The sequence below is a fragment of the Euphorbia lathyris genome, chromosome 2 (genome assembly GCF_963576675.1).
Source record: "Euphorbia lathyris chromosome 2, ddEupLath1.1, whole genome shotgun sequence".
Taxonomy (NCBI): Eukaryota; Viridiplantae; Streptophyta; class Magnoliopsida; order Malpighiales; family Euphorbiaceae; genus Euphorbia; species Euphorbia lathyris.
In genome coordinates, this window is record NC_088911.1 from 15,293,364 (window position 1) to 15,311,904 (window position 18,541).

The window sequence follows — 18,541 nt, forward strand, 5'->3', positions numbered from 1 at the left end:
TTTAATAATGATATATGTACTCTGTTTAATTTAACACACTACTTGATAATAATAATAATAATAATTTCATATTACAAATATAAGATAATGATATCATGATATAATAATAATAATTTCATATTACAAACATAATATAATGATATCATTTTATAACTATTATAATGCTAAATACTAAAATTGTTGTCTAGGTCTTTTACCATCATAATTATCGAGATTATAATAAACATAAATAGAATATAAACGGATTCTTGAATTATGTCTTGAAACGTAAAAAATCCATTGAGAAAAGTGGTAGAAGAACGAAACCACGATCACGTATTACCGTTTACAAATTAACTATACCGAGATTAATCGTTAGAAGATATGATGATCTACGAACTAAGAACGAACGTTTGAGAGAGAAAGAAGGGATGACGACGATGACAATGACGTGTAGGGATAGAGAGAGCAACTTTTACTTACCTGACTGTTAGGGTTAAGTATGTTTTGGTGTCTAAGTTAGGATTATAGCTATATAGTTACGATACCCAGGGTTGATCTAATAAACCACTACCCCAACCTCATCTTTATATAACAACAAATATTTAATAGAAATACATTCGTACTCGTGTATTAGAAAAATTCAAAACTTTTATTGAATAATCATGTTCAATACTACAGGAAATAGAAGTGTGTTTAGATCCGACATAAACTCTGAGATCTAACATGTTTTACATAAACATCTCTTATGACAAGTTTAGTAAGGGGTAACCATTTCATGAGTGGATACATACTTCATACTAACTTCTTGTATGTAATTAAACCTCTAGCAAAATTGCTTTTAAAAAAAATCTATAACAAAATTATACTTAATCTCTATGTCATTTGAATGAATTGCTACGTAAATTTCATCTTTAGCAAATTGACTAGCACTGTTAATTACTACAAAAGCATTTGAGGTAGTAATATTCAATTCATTCATGAATCTATTCACCAATATTGCCTCTTGAACCGCAGACAAGTATGATACAATCTATGCTTCTATGGTGGATAAAGCTACATATGCTTGTTTGTTTCTACTTCATGGTATTGCACTATTCCCTAACAAGAAAATATACCCAGATATAGATTTTCTCTCATCCAAGTCTCCTGCCCAATCTGCATTTGTATTGAAGATATTTTCCTTGATAACACATAAAGTAATCTACAGTAGCCTTAAGATACCATAGTATTCTTTTCACAACTTTCCAATGCGTTTATCCAAGATTGGATTGATATTTACTCACTGTTTCAATGACGTGACATATATCGGGTCATGTACACAATATAACATACATTGGTCTACCTTCACCACTAACATAGGGAACATTTTTCATATGTTCAACCTCTTGTGGTGTTTGAGGACATATATGTTAGTACTGAAGACTATATCTTTTGACATTGGTCTATCAATGGGGTTGCAGTTTTTACATATTGAATCGATTGGGGACTTGGTTGATGTATGTCTATTTAGATAAGGCCAACAATTTCTTTAAACGATATCAAAATCTTAATTCCGAGAATATATGATGCTTCTCTCATACCTCTTGTGGTGTTTGAGGACATATATGTTAGTACTGAAGACTATATCTTTTGACATTGGTCTATCAATGGGGTTGCAGTTTTTACATATTGAATCGATTGGGGACTTGGTTGATGTATGTCTATTTAGATAAGGCCAACAATTTCTTTAAACGATATCAAAATCTTAATTCCGAGAATATACGATGCTTCTCTCATACCTTTTGTGGTGTTTGAGGACTTGGGGTTGCAGTTTTTGCAGCTTCCTATTTTGATAAGAACGTTAGCTCCTAAAGAGAGAATGAAGGAGGTGAAACCATATACTCATTAGGACAATGAGGATACTATATAGATAAGGGTAAAGAGAACCCAAAGTACGTTAGTTACACACAATACCCTACTTAATTTATCGTTCTTAAACAAGTTACTAACTTAGTCATCAGAGAGTCTACCATCGGCCACCATTGTCTCCTTTGTTTTTGTAGAAAGCAACCTAGTACGGAGAAAGATCGAACAATCTGACCATAGAAATTTATACAATTTATCATTGGTACGGTAAGCATGGAGCTCAGAAATCTTATTGGATATAGTAGATAATGGAGATATGGAGATGTCAGGTGATCTTCATAGCTACTGCTGTGTCTATACCGAAAACGGTCATTGGGGACACTTCGACGATCAAGTTAGTTATTAAGAGAGAGAGAATATTAAAGTAGAGAGAGAATGTATCAGACCTTCCTATTGGATGTTGATGGTGTCTTTATAGTACATAGTTGTGACGTAGTGGGCTGCTGGGCCGTAGCCCATGGCCCACATAAGTTTCTCATGTTGCGTTGGTTGTGTGTAAAGGGCTGTCGCCCATGGCTCACATAAGTTTCTCATGTTTTCGCTGATTATACGTGTGATGGGCTTGATCCATATCCCTCATCATCATCATCGGTAGATATCTCAAACTAATTAATAGAATTCATAAAAAAAAAATTATAATATAGAATTCATAAAAATTGAATGCATGTGATTGAAAGGGAAATGGTGGAGTGAATGAATAGGAAAGAAGATGAAAAAAAAAGAGTAGTCAATGAGGTTAGGTTTTATCTTTTGTCAATTTTTCTTTCATGTAATTGATTGAGTAGCATTTTTCCATAACCTCATTAATTCAGAAAATGAAACCACATTTTGGCATTATCTTCATCTTCACTATCATCATTCTTTAAAAAATGAATGGGTGAAGTTTCATCATTGTGATCATATAATATATATAAGACTAGTGGTTTTTGTCCAACTCTCGTCTGAGCCACTTCACATGGCCCCTTAATTACCATTTGGAAATATTAGGCTTTCATCATGTTTTTTTTAATACCATATCATACTACATTTGAATTCAAATATTATATCACTACTACACACCAATTAATATTTCTTAATTGGATATATACAGCTTAAGGACTTGATTGGATGAGGGGTTTGGGAGGGTTAGTAAGGGAAGGGTTTGGGAGGGTTTGTGTAGAGGTGTCAAAATGGCTAAAAAGATTGACCCAACCTATTTAATAAATGGGTTGACCCAACCCAACCCATTTAATAAATGGGTTGTAATAATCTATTTGTATAGAGGTCAAAATGACCCAACCCATTTATTAAATGGGTTATATGGGTTGACCCATTTAACCCATTTAACTAAATCTAATTAAAAATTTGTCCATTTAAATTTCAATTAACATACACGTAAAAAACTATTAGTCCAAATAATGTAATGTTCTATAAAATCAAACAACAATGTAGTAATCATCCAAATCATCAAGAATTTTTGAAATTCCAGAATTTTCAAAATTTCAGAATTTTTAAAATTCCAGAATTTTCAAAATTCCAGAATTTACGGAATTTCTAAATTTTTGAAATTTCTAAATTTTTGAAATTTCAGAATTTTTGATATTCCAGATTCTGAAATTTCAGATTTTGAAATTTCAGAATTTTCAAAATTTTTGAATTTTTGAAATTCCAGAATTTTTGAAATTCTAGAATTCTTCAGATTCTGGAATTCTAGAATTTTTCAAAATTCTAAAATTTCTGAAATTTCAGAATATCTGGAATTTCTGAATTTTTGAAATTCCAGAATTTCCAGATTTTAGAATTTTAGAATTTTGGAAATTCTAGAATTTTAGAATTTCTGAAATTCCAGAATTTTCATATTCTGGAATTTCAGAATTTTCGAAATTCTAGAATTTCCAGATTCTGGAATTCTATTATTTTTCAAAATTCCAAAATTTCTGAAATTTCAGAATATTTGGAATTTCTGAATTTTTGAAATTCCAGATTCTGAAATTTCAGAATTTTGGAAATTCTAGAATTTTAGAATTTCTGAAATTCCAGAATTTTTGAATTCTAGAATTTCAGAATTTTCATATTCTAGAATTTCAGAATTTTCATATTCTGGAATTTTAGAATTTTTGAAATTCTAGATTTTCCAAATTTTGGAATTCTTCAGATTCTGGAATTTCAGAATTCTTCAGATTCTGGAATTCTAGAATTTTTCAGATTCTGAAATTCTAGAATTTTTCAGATTCTGAAATTCTAGAATTCTTCAGATTCTGGAATTCCAGAATTTTTGAAATTCCAGAATTTTTGAAATTTTAGAAATCTGAAATTTCAAAAATTTCAGAGCTCTGAAATTCCAGAAAATTCTAGAATTTTGGAATTTTAAATTCTAGAAACTTGTGGAATTTTAGAATTTCTGATCTATGAAAACATGAAACCATGTGTTTTTTTAAATTAACCCTTAATTTTATATCTTCCAAAAAAACCCTTAATTTTATAAGTTTTCTTTTGAGAATATATAATTTAATATTGCATGGAATTAGAGAATATTATTTTTTGTTTTAGACGTTTTGTATGAGAAATAAAAAAAATATATTTATTAATTATTAAATAAATGAATGTTTTGACGAAATTATTTATTGGGTTGTCGTCACAGCCTCACATCCTCACATTTTATAAATAAATAAATATATTATTTCAAAGGAAACTATATATAATGAATTGAAAAATCTACTAATATTAAAGAATAAGTATGAAAAGAATAATATGAAGAGAATATTTCTCATTTAGTGGATGAATAATTCAAATTTCATTTAATAATTCAAATTTACTAATATTAAAGAATAAGTATTTGTGGTTGTTTTAAGATGAATAAGAAACTAATGGGTTATTAGGTTGACCCTTCCAAAAACCTATTCAACCCTTTTATTATATAGGTTAAATGGCTCAACCTCTTTATGACCCAATCCATAAAAAGGTCAACCCTAACCTATTTAAATGATGAGTTAAATGGGTCAATAAATGGGTTATGACTCATTTTGACAGCTCTAGGTTTGTGGAAACCCTTGTTTGGAGGAAATAAATTTAGGAGGGTAAGGGTTTTGAAGGGTTTGACAAGGGTTTGGAAGGGTTTGATTTGTGTACTTTTGTTTCAATTTTCAAACCCACCAATTTGGAGGGTTTAGAAGGGTTACAATTTTTATTTCCATTATTACCCTTGTTAAAGTTAACTAATACCAAATTAAACATTTACTTTATTTAGTGAAGTGAAGTCAATGTCTCAAGAAACTAATACTTCATAAAATTCTTATTACTGTGTCTAAATGCATTATTTGTATCGAGATGAGAAGAATTATGTTCAATTTGTGTTATATTAAATGGTTTAATCAGTAGCATCCATTAGATCATCTGCTGCATATCATTATTCTGCTTCTATCTCATGTTCAAGATTCAAGTCTCAAATTTTGTTGCAGATTTGGGCATGTTTATATAACAAAAAACATGAGATTTCGAAGTTCGATTATTAAAGCATCCTCTTAGCTAATTTGAGTTACAGTTGCTACAAGATTAAAAAACCACCATAACCCGAGATAATAAAAGTAATAAACCCATGGATAATTGATTTAGATATGTAATTAAAAACAATTGTAAGTAATATGATTTAATTACATGGAAAGTACCTAATATACATAATTAATTGAGTGAGACATTTTAGTCCTTTTATAATATTTCATTCCCTTATAAACCCTTCATTCCAAACAAGGTAAAGGTACAAACCTTTATAAACCCTTACCATCCAACCAAACAAGGGTAAGGTTAGTGCTTCCCTTCCCCTTCCTTCCCCTTCCTCTCCCTTCCCTTCCATTCCTTTATTTACCCTCTCAAACCCCCCATCCAATCAAAGCCTAAAGGTTTAGTCATATATGTAACATAAAAATTTGAACTAGCTGGTTTGACCGTTATTTCGCTGCCATACATCTAACTTTACTAATGGAAAGAATAGGGTAACTGAAAAAACTTGTCGATGAAAAAAGAATGTACTGTGGCCGGAACCACTACTCTGAAAACGATTTCGACAGACCGAGACATCATATCCAATCGTTTTCCAAGATTAACACACCTACTTTCGAACTTATGCACTGAAGATCGAAATCAATGGAACATCAAAGTCAAAAATTGCATAGAAGAAATTGGTTTTGCAAAGATAATTCGGGAGAGTAAACTCCAGTGCAAAAAGAAAACTTTCAGTTCTAATTTATATTTGTTCTGTAAAAACTGAATGTTAAGAAGTGGAGTTGTGGAGAAGAAAGTGAAGAAAATTTCCGAGAAGTAGAGATAAATCAGGAAGTTAACATTCTCATGTTTAGTTGTTGCAACGAATTAAAACGGTTGAAGATTTAGTCAAAGGGTTTATAAAGTATTAGAAAACTATTAAAATTTGGATCAAAATTCAGCTCCAAAATAGGTGGTACTTGCGCGTGTGGTATATTTACCAAATTTCATTTTAACACAACTCAATAACCTATAAGACCCAAAATAATATAAACTCTTCTAACTTTTCGTAAATTTCCAATGTGGCATACAAAAACACTTGAAATGGCTAAAAGGCTAAGAGCCACTTTACGAACACATTGTCCATAGACTTTTAGACATACATGGCTTAAATGGCTAAAACGTTAGAGAGTTATTTTTATCAACACTTACAATCAAGTTTGTTGATAAACTGAAACATTTTTATACATTTTGGTACGTTGTTTAAAATGTCTTAATTACATAGTAAATATTTAAACAATTTTTTTATGATTAATATTTAATTGTTGGTATTTTAGTAGCTAGTTTATGACTCTGTTTGACAAATAGATGTTAGCTGATAGTTGATTTTTGACTAGCTGATTGTGTAAACTTGTTTAGTAAAACTTAACAAATTGCTAATAGTTGTTTGTGTAAAATGGAAAATAAGGATATGATAAATCTTTTATTTTGAGTTAAATGATACTAGTAATTATGGGTAAAAATGTCATTCAAACGAGATGGATGAATAAGCTAATTGAAAAAACTCATAAAACCAGTTTTTTAAAAATTAGCTTTTTGGACTCAATAAACTCTTTCAAATCTCTATTCACCAAACAACATTTTTTAGAGGTTTGACTAGTCAAAACCTCTGATCCTACTCTAAAAAACTCTTAATCAAACAAGGCTTATATCTATATTAGCAACAAATTAAAAAAAAACATTTGAAATAAACATACCCTTAATTTGGTATCTCATTATAACGGCAAATTATTAGAAACACCTGGTTCTCCATGTTAAATGGAGGACCTCCCATATATATTTTGACACGTGTAACATGAACCTACATATATTATAAGAGGTCCTACTATTTTAATTATTATATGAGGTTATAATACACGTATCTAAATATGAATTGGAAGGATTTCGAGTGACATGAAACCCATTGCTTAATACTCCTACTATATAACAACTCCATTATAACACTCGTGGAATGAGTTATTTGATGGGGAGTTGGACCACTACCCTACCCTCAATTATATTTGATTATAGGTACTTGCCCTACTCTGAGATTAGTTAAGTTAGTCAACCAATAAATCAAATTCTTTTTTTATTTTCAAAATCGATCTAATTGCTTTTATTAGGGGGTACTCATGCAACTTTAGTATTATTCTATTTTTGAAACTTTCATTTCGCTAATTGGAATTTGAACTCTGGCACCTACTTCTATTTTTTATTTTATTTTTCTTGAATTTTGAGTATTTAATTATTTGTATTTTGAAATAAGTTACAAATTTAATTATGTGTCGTTGGACAACAACAATTTTCTTAGAAAAATGACAATTTTATTGTCATTATTTGCCAATTTTGATGTTTAAATAAAGGATGTTTGGTTTACATGTGGTTTGTTGTTGGAAAAAACTATTTTTTCAAAAAATAGAGATTCTATACTTTAATAAAAAAACTATTTTTCATGTATAAAAGGACCAAAAACATAAAACTATTCATTTTTAAGTGAAAAGGCAAACAAGAGGAGAAAAAGTAAGAACCAAACAACCCTTAAGATATAGTTTCGAATAACTTGTAATATGTCCATATGTTTGGTTTCATAAGATCTTTTCAATGGTATATTATAAGCTCAAATGGATACATAATTATTGAGAAATTAAAAGGTTTATAAGTTAAAGCATTTTACATGGATTTAACAAATAATTAGAAGAAATGGTCCCTCACGCACAGGGAAGGAGTACATGAATCAAGCTCCAATGGATTTGGAGTGCACTCACACATCGTGAGTTGCGCAAATGTTGTCCTTTTGGCATGGTCTATATTTTTTTATTCTTATATGAAGGCTTTAATGGAGAAGCCAAATCGATTTCTCTAACCTCAAAGGGACGTGTAATGAACCCGGATCTAACAATAAGTAAACCAGCAGATTTGGGCTTACTTCTTGTAGCGTAGATCCGTTGAATTGTAGCGAAAGTAATTAACCTTGACTCTGTATCATCGATATAAGAGGTTACCACATCAAAGGAGTAAACTCTCCTGTTTCACGAACTAAGAACGCAACGAGGACAAAGAGAGGGAGGGGCGGTTTTGGAGAGAGAGAGATCAGTCTCTCTTTTGTGTTTTCTCTTGTGTAGTGTCTTTAGGGTTTAACATCCTTAGTTATCTATTTATAACTAGGTTAAACCCTTAACCCTAACCCTAATCCTAAACTGACTAGGTTATGGACGGACCATAAATGGATTAGTAAATGGGTCAAGACCCATTTACTCTATTTATCCCTACACCTCCCACTCGCACGTAATGGAAACATATTCCATCACTTTCTCTCGTTCGTACTCGCAAATAGTTCATGCGATTGACATACAATCGAAAACTCAAACATTATATACTCGTTGGAGATTTACAACCTCTCGAATTACATGTGTAATTAAGAAATAGTATGCTTTATCCTAGACTTCATATCACCTCCACTGTAATTGTCATCATCTCAACAGTTCAACTATATTCACAAGCGTGCACATATGCATAACTATTCGGATTTGCGAAATATAGGACTACAAGATGTGAACTTGATAAAGTCCCTCTTACTACGTTCTTTCCATAATAACTCATTTTGAAATAAGTTACAAATTTAATTATGTGTCGTTGGACAACAACGATTTTCTTAGAAAAATGACAATTTTGTTATCATTATTTGCCAATTTGATGTTTAAATAAAGGACATTTGGTTTACATGCGGTTTGCTGTTGGAAAAAATTGTTTTTTCATAAAATAGAGATTCCATATTTTTATAAAAAGCTACTTTCCATGTATAAAAGGCAAACATCAGTTCTCTAACAAAAAACATAAAACTTTCCATTTTGAAGTGAAAAGGCAAACAATAGGAGAAAAAGTAAGAACCAAACAACCCCTAAGATATAGTTTCGAATAACTTGTAATATGTCCATATGTTTGGTTTCTTCAATGGTATATTATAAGCTCAAATGGATATATAATTATTGAGAAATTAAAAGGTTTATAAGTTAAAGCATTTTACATGGATTTAGCAAATAATTAGAAGAAATGCTCCCGCACGCACTGGGAAGGAGTACGTGAATCAAGCTCCAATGGATTTGGAGTGCACCCACACATCGTGAGTTGCGCAAATGTTGTCCTTTTGGCATGGTCTATATTTTTTATTTTTATATGAAGGCTTTAATGGAGAAGCCAAATCGATTTCTTTAACCTAAAAGGGACGTGTAATGAACCCGAATCTAACAATAAGTAAACCAACAGATTTGGGCTTACTTCTTGTAGCGTAGATCCGTTGAATAATAGCGGAAGTAATTGACTTTGGTTTTGTATCATCGATCTAAGAGGTTACCACATCAAAGGAGTAATCTCTCTTGTTTCACAAACTAAGAACGCAACGAGGACAAAGAGAGGGAGGGGCGGTTTTGGAGAGAGAGAGAGAGAGAGAGAGAGAGAGATCAGTCTCTCTTTTGTGTTTTCTCTTGTGTAGTGTCTTTAGGGTTTATCATCGTTAGCTATCTATTTATAACTAGGTTAAACCCTTAACCCTAATCCTAAACTAACTAGGTTATGGGCGGACCATAAATGGATTAGTAAATGGGTCAAGGCCAGTTTACTCTATTTATCCTTACACCTCCCACTCGCACGTAACAGAAACATATTCCATCACTTTGTCTTGTTCGTACTCGCAAATAGTTCATGCGACCGGTATATAATCGAGAACTCAAACGTTGTATACTCGTTGGAGATTTACAACCTCTCGAATTACATGTGTAATTAAGAAATAGTATGCTTTATCCTAGACTTCATATCACCTCCACTGTAATTGTCATCATCTCAACAGTTCAACTATATTCACAAGCGTGCACATATGCATACTATCCGGATTTGTGAAATATAGGATTACGAGATGTGAACTTGATAGAGCCTTTCCCTCTTACTACGTTCTTTCCATAATAACTCATTTTACTTGCTCAGTTGGCCCATGTCCGAGCTGAATTAGTACCTAGCTCTTGAAGGCATCCTTCCAAAGTAGCCAAAATGAATTACACTTCTTGAACTAGTTAAGAGTGTCAAGGTTAACGTTTTGAGAAAAAACATGTTTTTCACATAGAGAGTCCCACGTTAGGAAAAAAGTGAGATTGTCCTTTTTCCATCTCTTGGTTACAAAGCACACATGGTATGAAAAACATGTGCTATGGTGTTCAAATCCTTCTATCTGAAGAAAGTGCATATCTATGCTTAAAACAACGCCATACAGATGTTTCAGTTTCGATGTGACATACCATCTAACCTTAGTCTCTCTCATTATAGGACTATCTTCGGCTATCTAAGTCAGAATATTTCATTCAAGCAACTCTTATTGAAATCTCAGATTATTAATAATCTTTTATATACATATTTATCCACTTGTATATGTATATTTCTATCATGCAAGCTAATGGACCTATATTTATTGTTACTGCAAGACGACGTCAATTATTGAGCAAGTTCTTGTTTATTCAAAAATTCGCCTCATCCTTATCTTTGTCACCACGATTAACAAAATGAGGGTAAGCGCTCGTGTGAATGAGTTGCTTCTTTGTCTAACATGCTCAATTATAAACATTAACATCCAATATTTACATATACGTGTATTATATGTGATCCAAAAAGATACTTTATTGAATTTGAAACACATGTTACAAAAGTTACATGTAATAGAAATATGTTTAGATCCTAAGTAATCCCTGAGACCTAATATGTTTCACAAAATATCTCTTTTTACAGGTTTCGTTAGAGGGTTAACAATCATGTCATGAGTCGAAACATATTTCATACAGACTTTTTTGCGTGCTACTAAATCTCTAACAAAGTGATACTTAATCTTAATATGCTTTGCTATAAAATATTTTATCCTTAGAGAAAGCAATAGCAGATTGACTATCACTGCTAATTATTACTGGATAGCTTGTTGTAACAATGTTTAGGTGATCCATGAATCTATTCAACCAAACAGCCTCCTAGGTTGCGGATGAGTAAGACACGTACTTCGCTTCCATGGTGGATAATGCTATACACGTCTGTTTCTTGCTACTCTAAGAAATTGCTCCATTTTTTAGTAAAAATACGCAACCGAAAGTGGATTTTCTTTCATCCAACTCTCCTGTCTAGTCTGCATCTGTGTATCCTTTAAGTAGAAGATTCTTCACTTGGTAACACAGAGAGTAGTCTATTGTTCCTTTGAGATATCTAAGTATTCTCTTTACAACAGACCATTGAGCTTGAACTGGATTGGATTGACATCTTCTTACCATTCCAACAATATGGCAGATATCAGGCCTAGTGCATAACATTGCATACAACCAAAGCGTAATGATATTCTAAGGACCGTTGACGGCCTAAAAATAAAAAATCCAAAGTATAGTGATATTCTAAGGAACTTTAATTCTTGAAATTTTTCATTTTAAGGTCATTTAGGTGTTGTTTTGTTAGGAGAGAGAGAAAGTTAGTTTTTAGAGAGAAAACTCCAAAAAATGTGGTTTCATGGTAAATGTTGTTTTGAACAATTTTAATTCTTGAATATTTTCATTTTGAGATCGTTAATGATCGTTAACGGTCACTTTGAGGAGTTAGTTAAAATTGAGTGGCCACCGATGTTAAAAAGTGTAAAGTTCGATGGCCATACTATTAAGAATTGAAGTTCAGTGGCCACAATGTTAAAATGTGTAAAGTTGAGTGGCCATGAGTGTAATTTACCCAAAGAGTTATAGTTGACCGATGAAAATCAAACATAAAAAAATCTAATAAAAAGAATGAATTTCAACTTAAATGAAAAAAAAAACTGATAAAGAAAAAAACACTAAAAAAATATGAATTGAAACATAGATGGAAGGAGGAAGAAGGAAGAAAATCTTCGTTCTTCTTCCTCTGAGTAGATCTAATTACTTTTATCACTTATTCGCAATAGAGAGAGGAGTTATTCTCGGTCACTTTTATGAATAGTGATTATATATAATAGAAATGTAATAAAATGATTATATATGAATAATGATATTATATCACAGAAATTATTTACAAGCTCTATAAGATCAAAAGATCTCATAACCATGTTATTATTAAATCTTATTTTTAACATGTTTTATTTGACTCTTATCTAGTTCTTAATTTTCGTTGCTATTAGAATTGTAAACGAGATGGGGCATGAATAATGAATGATTCCTTCATCCATGTCCCCAACTATTTTGGGAGATTTTCATCCCCGTTTATGAATCAGGAAAAAAACATGTCATGTAATCTTTTCATCTTTTAATAATCATCCCACCCTATTGAATTATATATAGAGATCGAATTCCCAACGAAATTTTATCTTTTTATTTTAAATATAATAAAAATTAATTTTAGATAAAATAAAACACCAAATTAATAAAAAATAAACTATAATAATTCAACATTTTAATCAAATATTAGGTATAATTTTTTTAATTAGTATTATAATAATATTTATTAAGTATCAAAATTTAATATTATTATTTAAATAATATATGTATGATTTTATTAATAATTTTAGGAATCACGATAAAGTTGAGGATCGAATCCACATGAGGCGAGGAGTGCATTCCCCATCTCTATTTCCATTTTAATTCTCGGGAAGAAACAAAATCCATCTTCGCCTCATAAGGAATTTTTTCGAGGATTCTCCATCCCTATCAGGGTAGGTCTCTAGCCAGGGCCGTTCCTGACTTTTTAGAGGCCCGGGGCGAAATAGAAAAATTGGGCCCTTTATACATTCTATTATTTTTATAGAAAATTACATGAAAAAACATGTCATAAATAATTTACAATTATACCAAATCTTATTTTGAAGTTTGTCAATTAAAGAAGTTATTAATAACTACTTATTTTAAAGAAGTTTGAAAGATTAACAAAAAAAAGAAGAAATTTGAAAGAGGATTTAAAATTTAAAAACCGACCTTTGCTCTTACATTTCTAAAACAAAAATGATAAATATGATATAATGCAAATAAAAGTTATTTATTTGATAAAAACAAAATATTATTTTCATTTATATATATATATATATATATATATATATATATATATATATATATATATATATTTTTTGTAAAAAACTCTTATTTTTATTATAAGTTGGAGGCTAGATGAAAAGGATATTACCGGACATCTCAATTAGATTGGCATCTCCTAATGAACCTCCCAAAACATATAAGCCCAAATTTTATAAAAGGCAAATAATAAAAATAAAAAGTTAAAAATACAGCTTTAAAAGGACTAATAAAATCGAAATTTCTCTAAACTACACATTTTTTTTTGATAAAAAAGTCGTACATTCTTAAATTTTAAACACCTAAGTCAGCTTCGTATATTAAGTAACTTTAAGAAATTATCACTTAAGAAATTAAGCGAACTTAATAAATTAATATCGGTTTTTTTTAAGAAAATAAATTAATGTCAGTTAAGTAAGGACTTTTTTTTTTTTTATGGAAAGTTAAGTAAGAAGACTTACAAATCTAAGTTATTGATAGAAGATTAAATATGTATTTTCATACCATAGCCTGTTGTCCAACTAATTTTTAAAGCCTAAATACCAAAATCCAAAATTAAGAAATTAACAATTTAGACTTACCAACAGAAAAACGTAATAATCCACCAACAACAAATTCGCCAGATATAAACGTAACATTATCAAGTGGGAGAGAGGAGAGGAGAGAGCAGTGGACCTAATAAAACTTTATTTAATTTATATGCATATAGAATATTATAAAAAAAAATATTTGGGCCCCTGAATATCAGGGGCCCTGGGCCTGCGCCCCTTGAATCAAGGGTCAGGGCCGGCCCTGTCTCTAGCGGGACGACCTCGTTAACAACCCTAGTTGCTATTGCCAACTGATGGATGTCGAATTCACCAAAAATAAAATATTTACTCTTGGAATCCAAAAACTGTAGTAAATATGGAGTATGGTCGAATCCACATAGACTTGTAGAATTATAACTTTTCAAAATTAATAATTAAAAGTAAAATGAGGGGTTTTGGTTTGTAGAATGAAATAAATAGAAAATAACAAATAATAATAAAATAGGAGAAAAAATAAATAGTTGAGAAATATGTATGAGAAAAATTTCAACTAGAGGTTAGGTTTGAGTCTTGAATTGAACAATTAATCATCGATCATATACATTTCAACCCTTCAAATAAATTAACTATGGTTATTAAAAAGCATTAACAATCTATCTCTTCTTACCGATTGGACAATTAAGAAAAGTTCGTTAATTTTTCCTAATCAATTAAATAATTCCAAACAATCTTCAGAATTTAATTTTATTGGAAGCATTAAAGTATGAAAGAGATACCAATTCTACTCAATAATCATTAAAGCATGATATTTAAAGCATATCAATTACATTCATGTTGTCCTAAAATGTGAACACTAGCAAGTGCACTAGGTACAAGTAATAAAGTGTAAGTAAATTATCGTCTCCACAAGGATAGATGTTAAGCCCAAAATATACCTAAAATATCATTTATAAATACGTTAAATTTACATTGAAATCGAGTTAATTATATTCATTTGGAATACTTTTACGTCTTTATTTACTTCTTTGATGCAATGTACCTAAATATTTGGTAAAATCCAAATAGGAGCAAAAACGGAGCTAAAACGGAGCTAAAATGGAGGAAAAACCTTAAAAACGTACCGAGAATGCATATCAGTCAGAAGAACGCTCGAGAAGGACGAAAAGCAGTCGAACGCTAGGGAGAAATCTCTCTGTCGCGACTGAGATTCTCAAAATCTCAGTCGCGACTTGCGGAGGCCAGATCGGGGGAAAATGAAGTTTTCAAGCTCGCCCCTATATCCCCTGTCGCGACTGAGATTTTCAGAATCTCAGTCGCGACAGCGAACCTTCCTGCACACAAAACACATGTTCGAAATCGGAAAAACGCGTCTGTTCGTTCGGATAAAAACGACCCGTCACCAGCAGACACGACCCGTCATTTACAACCCTTCAACAACTATAAATAAGTGATCCATTTCAGAAATTAAGGTTGGTTAGGTTGGAAAAGTTAGAGAAATTAGAGAAGAAAGTTGTTATGTTGAGTTTCTGATTCAGAAAAGAATCAGAAAGTTAGATTTCATTTCTGTAAACAATCGTGTTGTACAAGAATTGTATTTAGATTAGTTATAAACACAGTATTAGTTTAGTTTTCATTCTGATAGTGGACGAGACCAGTCTCTATTCCGAAGATCCAGCGAGAAGAATTGACGGCTGAAGCGCATGAGGTTTGACGAACCTACGGAGTTTAAGAGAAAGACTGACAACCCGGATCTCAAAGTTTTCGTTGCAATGCTATCCAAGTTTCTACTTCTCTGTTAACTTGTGAAAATTCACATTTCATTAATGATATACTTATTTATTCAATATATTCTTACTGTTTGTTATTTTGATATTGTTCTGACAAAATGATTTTCAAAATGATAAATTGATGTTTTTATTAAAACGTTCTATTCCATCTTATTCATATAAGAACTTTATTGAACACTTAACAAATTTAGTTTTTATGGATGACATGATCGCTGATCGCAGCTTATCAGAAATAAAACACTAGTTTGATTAAGGTAGGAATCATCTCAACGCCAGGGGGATTTCTATGGTTCGAAGCCATTTAATTGAGTAAATCGCTATATTGTTACATGTCCATAATCTCACAAAGTTAAAGTTGTTTACTTTGCTTTATGAAAATAAGATCTATTTTATTCCAATTACGGAAGTATCTGTTTTGTAATCAAAATTCCAAAACAGAATTGTTCTCTAAACTTGATATAATCCTTCTATCTAATCCTAATTTACCAAAACCTATTCCATCAACTAAACGTATTTCTTTTATTAAACCTAAACACGTGATTAAACCGAATTAAATAAAGTTTTAGTTAAAAAGCGTTCCCTGTGGGTTCGATATCTTTTATTACTACAAGCGTATACCGTGCACTTGCGGAAATCGCTCAACAAGTTTTTGGCGCCGTTGCCGGGGAACGCCAAAATTTTTGACAAAATTTTAAATTTTTCGTGTTGTATTTCGAATCTAGGTTTAAACATACTTATTTTAACTTTTATAATTTAATAGTTTTCATTTACTAATTTATTTATTTTTCAAAATTCTGTTTTGTAGGTAGTTTCGGTTCGTGCAAGATTTCAGGTTCATGCGCAGTTCTCGAAGTTCAGGCATTGTACCAGACCCTATAGACCCAGAAATTGAGAAAACCATTAGGAAGAACAAGAAAAATAAGAAAAACAAAAATAAGACCCTAGTAAAAACACATACCGAGCCAGAAAAAATGGCAGACCCACCAACACTTATGGAATACGCTAGGCCAGGTGTGGCCGGTGTAACCAATAGTATCGTTAGACCCAGAATCACCGCAAACCAATTTGAAATTAAGCCAGCCTTGCTTAATATGTTGCAAAATAATGTAACATTTTACGGGTTACCTAACGAAAATCCTAACACCCACTTAACAAATTTCCTAGAAATTTGTGACACTTTTAAAATCCCAGATGTGACTGCAGAAGCAATCAAACTTCGTCTCTTTCCTTTCACTTTGAAGGATCGAGCCAAAGAATGGTTAACTTCTATGCCAGCCGCAACTTTTGCCACTTGGGAACAATTAGCCCAAGCGTTTTTATCTAAATATTTTCCTTTAGCAAAAACCGCAAGAGTCATAAAGGAGTTAACATCTTTTTCTCAAAACGATAATGAGACTCTTTATGAAACTTGGAAACGTTTTAAAGAACTTCAACGTTTATGCCCACACCACCAATTACCCGCTGAACTTTTAATGCAAACATTTTACAATGGACTAAATCCTACAACTAGGGGTTCATTAGATGCTATGTCGGGAGGGCTATTTATGAAGAAAACATCAGCCCAAGCGAGAGAACTTTTGGAGGAAATGGCAATCAACAACAGTATGTGGCCCGCGGAACGTGGACATATGCCGGTGGTGAAACCATCATCCTCAGCCTCACCATCAGTTAAAGGTATAGTTGAACTTGATCCAGTCGCAATGCTACAAGCCCAATTTTCTGCTTTATCGCACAAAATTGACCAATTTATGGCACCGCGCGATACCAATGGTAATCCAATCCAAACGGATGTGGATTACGAAAATATGAGTGAGATCGAACAGGTAAATTTTGTCCAAGGGCAAAACCAAACTAATAATCCTTATTCTAATACTTATAATTCTGGATGGAGGAATCATCCTAACTTTAACTGGAAAGATAACAGTAACACTAATGCTAGTGCTAATCAAAATCGTACCACTAATTATCAAAATCAGTCAAAAGATACGGTTAGCACTTTATCTTCTAAAATCGACAAGTTTATAGATGCTATCAGTGGAAAAATAAGTAATCACGACGATGGTTTTAAACGGATCGAAAATAAATTCGATCAGCTTATTAAAAACCATTCATCTAGCATCCATAATTTGGAGATTCAAATTGGTCAACTTGCTAAATCAATTCCATCCCAAAAAGAGGGAAGTCTTCCCAGCCATACGGAAGAAAATCCGAAAGAGCAGGTGAAGGCTATTACTCTTCGTTCAGGGAAAAATTATCAAGGGCCTGAAATGCCCAAAGATGCAACATTATCAGGAAATGATTTACCAAAGTCCAAAGAGGATATCTTAAACACAAAAATTTCACCATCTGACGCAGGTACCAAAACTTTTGTACCCAAGCCACCTTTTACGCACAAAGTCCGAAATAAGGACTATGATAAACAACTTCTAACGTTTTTGGATAAACTTAAAAATTTGCATATCAATTTGACGTTTATGGATGCAATCACACAAATTCCTAACTATGGTAAGTTTTTAAAGGATTTGATTTCAAAGAAAATCAGTTGGGAAGGAATTTCATCCATTTCGTTAACTGAAGACTGTAGTTCAATAGTATCAAGTAATTTGCCCACTAAACTCAAGGATCCCGGATGTTTTACTATTCCGTGTAAATTGGGAGATATTGAATTCCCAAGTTGTCTTTGTGATTTAGGAGCAAGTATAAACTTAATGCCATTGTCTATTTTTAACAAGTTGGGTTTAGAAGAAGATATCAAACGTACCAATATGGTTTTGCAATTAGCGGATCAAACCACTAA

The 18,541-nt window shown here is 31.7% G+C and overlaps 1 non-coding gene across 1 annotated transcript; it reads right to left on the reverse strand.

Annotated features, from left to right (window-relative positions):
* Nucleotides 1–17,093: 17,093 nt before the first annotated feature.
* On the reverse strand, nucleotides 17,094–17,200 carry LOC136221265 (small nucleolar RNA R71). The gene has a single exon (XR_010685040.1). It is a non-coding gene; the product is annotated as a small nucleolar RNA R71 (small nucleolar RNA).
* Between the last annotated feature and the right edge of the window lie 1,341 nt (nucleotides 17,201–18,541).